The sequence below is a fragment of the Macrobrachium nipponense genome, chromosome 14 (genome assembly GCF_015104395.2).
Source record: "Macrobrachium nipponense isolate FS-2020 chromosome 14, ASM1510439v2, whole genome shotgun sequence".
NCBI classification, from domain to species: Eukaryota; Metazoa; Arthropoda; class Malacostraca; order Decapoda; family Palaemonidae; genus Macrobrachium; species Macrobrachium nipponense.
Genome location: NC_087207.1, coordinates 14,983,855 through 14,988,854, shown reverse-complemented (window position 1 = coordinate 14,988,854; position 5,000 = coordinate 14,983,855).

Genomic DNA, 5,000 nt, shown 5'->3' with positions numbered 1-5,000 from the left:
ATTACTGTGGTGACTGTCCCATTTATCCAGGTATTACTGTGGTGGCTGTCCCATTTATCCAGGTATTACTGTACTAATAGTCCCTTTTATCTCAGTATTACTGTGATGACTGTCCCTTTTGTCTAGTTATTACTGTGATGACTGTCTATTTTATCCAGACATTACTGTGGTCACTGTCTCATTTATTCAGGTATTACTTTAGTGGCTGTCCCATTTATCCAGGTATTACTGTACTAATTGTCCATTTTATCCAAGTATTACTGTGGTGACTGTCCCATTTAACCACAACTAAATTGACCCCCCCCCCCCCCACCAATTAACTGAAACAACCCACTAAACCTAATCATACCCCCTGCTAAACCAAAACACACCCTCACTAAACCTAAGCACACACCCCTACTAAGCAAAAACACACACACACCACCACTAAACCTAAACACAAACCCTGATACAGAATTATTACTCGCAGGAAAGAAAAGCATTCGCACAAATAAATTTCTATGGTATTGAGTTGCTCAACTACCGATCTCAGGGTCCGGGTTCGATTCCCTGCTCTGCCAGTGTGAAATCAGATGAATTTATTTTTGGTGGTAGAAATTCATTTCTCGATGTGGTTCGGATCCCACAATAAGCTGTAGGTCCCATTCCTAAGAAACCAATTGGTTCCTAGCCACGTTAACAAATATCTAATCCTTCAGGCCAGCCCCAGGAGAGCTGTTAATCAGCTCAGTGGTCTGGTAAAACTAACATATACTTATTTTTATGGTATTGAGTACATGAAATGAAAAATGGTATGGTAAACCCATAGAGTTTATTTACCAAATCAGCTACAAAGATAAGGTGGAAGGGGGATGAGGGAAGGCGAAGGGGGTATGGGTTGGAAATGACCCTATTACCTAATTTGGGTCAAATGATGGCCATGTGCCAAATTTTGTATAGATTGGTCCTGCGGTTCAGATTTTTATACCACACTAACATACCAACATACTAACATTCATTTATGTACTGTCGGCCAAAAAGCTCGTGGCAGAGTTTCATAATTTTTCGTTCACTTGCCTGACGCACGATTCATGCCTTATTTATCGATTTTTCTTTTCAAAGATGGAAGAAATCGTATGTAATGACGTTAAAAACAGTCACTGATATCTTTAGAACATTATGTTATGTTATTGTGTAAAACTATTTTCCATATAGCAAAATTGACGTGAACGAAACGAAGTGATAAAAAACGTCATATCACAACCATAGATATTCATTACCAAATAGATAGGAGACACCTATACCTATCACTAGTAGTATCGCATAAACATAGTCCTTAAATTATCATTTCAATATTAAGTTGAAGGTAGTTGAACTATTCCATTTGTTGAATTTGACAGAAAACATTGGAATCTCACAAAATGCTATCAAATTTAAAAAGAAAAAGAAAAAAAATATCGATTTACTAACAGTGTGAACCAGGCGACCTCACTCTATTGCTTTTGATGTTATGTGCACGGGAATCTAATGTCATATAAGTGTCATTTATCGGTCTAAGAAACATCCCTCGATGAGCGAGAGACAATTATTACACTGCATTCGGTGCAAGTTCCTGTTGGAGAGATATCAAGAAAGCTTAATAAACCGGAGAGAATCATACATAGATGAATCAAATTGTTTAAAGAACGGAAAAATTTAGAACATGGGCCTAGAGGTGGAACACCTCAAAGCACCACAAGAAAGCAAGTCAATACAGTAGTGTAAATGTTGCTGCAGAGCAACATTCATTTGTGAATTTTGAATTCTAGTGCATCGTCACGACATTGCTGAACCACGAATCATGACTAGCTCTACGCTTATGACTGGTGTCTGATGAATACTTTAGATGGAGAGGAAGAGATTTTTAAATCTCCACTTGAAATCTTTGATAGTGTCTAATGAATAAGTCGAATGAATAAGCAAACGTATCTTTGATGAATGAGAGATTCAGTAAGGCTTACTCTTTTTGTTTTGTTTTTTATCGGTGGCCAGTGAATACCACGGATAGGGAGGGAAACAGTTTCAATGATGCATGCATTTTTTTCTTCACAACCTAAAGAATACATTTTATTGGGAGATACTTTATTAACATCGGCCTAATCCCTCCATCACTCCTATACGCCACCTCCGCTCTCTTCTACATCTCAGGCGATTCGAGCCGACTTCTCACTACGAACTCCATCGCTTGAAAGCATCAGTAATGATAACGGTTATTTTAAAATTCCCTGCACCGACAACGAGCGCCTTAAAATGCATGTTTATAAAATATTTTCTGTTCAAAGAAACTTTATCTTCTATTCCCCAAAATATGTGCATACACTCGTGTTACACCCTGTAGCCGCCAAAGAGCAACCCTTGATTAAAGCAGTCTTGAAAAAAAAATAAAAAATAAAAACATGAAATAGACTTAAACGAGTACGTCACCTTTCATATTTCTTATCCTTTCAGCTACTTATAATATGCTTATGGTAGTAGGTCGAGGTATACATGTGAAACTAATTTGAATATATTCTAGTTAGAAGAAATGAATAGCTACAGAAAGATCAACCTAAGAAAGCTTTAATGAAAGTAAGCCTTTCTTAATGTATTCGTCAGTTTTGACTCCCACAGCTTTCCAACGTGTCCAAATGAAACAGGGTGATATGCAAGGAATTCGATAAAAAATAAGACTGAATTATATTCGTTTGATATTTTTTTTTAATAGCTAGGTCTGAGTTAATTATGTTAAGCAAATATGAAAAGGATAAGAAGAAAGGCGAACATGGCTAATAAAACAAGAATAACGGGAATAATCAAATAAAGCAGATTAATATATATATATATATATATATATATATATATATATATATATATATAATATAAATATATATATCGATTTAAATATTCATTTATTTATTCTTATCCGAGAGAGTATACTGCTCAAAATAGACTTAGGCTAATCATGTGTGAAAATCAGAAGTCCAATTTAGGCCCACTAAATATTATGTCATACAAATTATTTTATTGATCAAAGGACAAAATTAGTTTAATTAAACATCGTTTTCAAAGAATGTTAACGCCTTGATGTATTGTTTATCGGTTGTAGGAGATGAAATGACAACACCCCAGAGCAGTACGATACGTTGGGTCAAGACTCGAGCTGCAGCAACGTCAACTTCAAAATGCTTCGGTATACTGTCACGAAGCTAGATTTGAGAATAAAATTAGAAACCGTGGACCCATCGGTATATATTTTCCTTACTTTGCAAAATAATTATCTTTAATACGTTGAATAAGTCTACTCTATTCTAATGTAATTTATTTCAAGTATAGCACCTTTGAAAGGAATGTTATTTATTGTTATGTAAATATAGTCGGCAGATAGAGGAGACCAACGTCAGCCACGAGTGAATCGGCAAAAGGTTCAGTTGCAGTGAATTCAAAACTGGAGCCAATTTCGAACATTGAAGCTTAATAGAATCAAACGAGGCATTAAAAGCAGATCTAGAAAAACAGAACTGAAACCGGGAAAGGTAATCACTGGACTCAATTAAACCGTTAGGTCGTTATGAAGCAACCAGCGCCGGTCGCCGTCCGTCCTATCACAGCGATTTGAAGATTCCAATTTTGGGAACTAGGAGATTCCAATTTTGAGAATTTGAAGATTACAATTTCGGGAATTTCAAGATTCCAATTTCGGGAATTTAAAGATTCCAATTTTGGAATTTGAAGATTCCAATTTCGGGAACTTGAAGATTCCAATTTCGGGAATTTGAAGATTCCGATTTCGGGAATTGAAGATTCCGATTTCGGGATGCTGAAGATTCCAATTTCGGGAATTTGAAGATTACAATTTCGGGAGTTTGAAGTCCGATTTCGGGAATTTGAAGATTCAGATTTCGGGAATTTGAAGATTCAGATTTCGGGAATTTGAAGAATCCAATTTCCGGAATTTAAGGTTCCAATTTCGAGAATTTAAAGATTCCAATTGCAGGATTTGAAGATTCCAATTTCGGGAATTTGAAGATTCTAGTTTTTGGAATTTGTAGATTCCAATTTCGGGAATTTGAATATTCCAATTTCGGGAATTTGACGATTCCAATTTCGGGAATTTGAAGATTCCAATTTCGGGAATTTGCTGCCCATGGCCATAGCGATTTGCTGCTTGGCTGGTTTCATGAATGCTACCACATTGTTACCGGAAAGCTAGTTTACTCTTTATTTCGTTAGCATTTAGAGCAACAGTAAATTTGGTTTCGCCGTCATAAGATTCACTTTACCTATGAAAAAAAAACTTTGAAAGTATTACACAGTAACGAAAATGACGATGATTAAAAATAAACTTACGAAATATTTATAGCATTTAATATATGGAGTGGTATTTTATTTCAGGGCCTGGAGTCGAGGGTTAGGTAGAAAAAAAAAAACATACACGTGAGCACGCGCGTACACACGCACACACACACACACACACACATATATATATATATATATATATATATATATATATATATATATATATGTGTGTGTGTGTGTGCGTGTGTGTGTGTGTGTATGTGTGTGTATACATGTACATAATATATATATATATATATATATATATATATATATATATATATATATATAATAATATATATATTATTATTATTATTATTATTATTATTATTATTGCATGTATGTGAGCGTGTATCCTTGTAAAGAAGTACATATATGCTGATTAAAACTGTAAGCTGATGTGAAATGAAAAACCAGTACCTACGATTATTATCCAATAGTAGCAGTTACCGACCTCATATTTGCAATTTATTTGAGAGAGAGAGAGAGAATTTGAAATCGCCTGGCATTTCTCGTGAGAGAGAGAGATGAGAGAGAGAGAGAGAGAGAGGAATTATTGTTATGTCCAATTAAGACTAACCAATGGCAGAGCATGGGACAGCCATCTATGGGAATTTTGAAGCATGAATTTTCACTCCATGATCGATCTCTCTCTCTCTCTCTCTCTC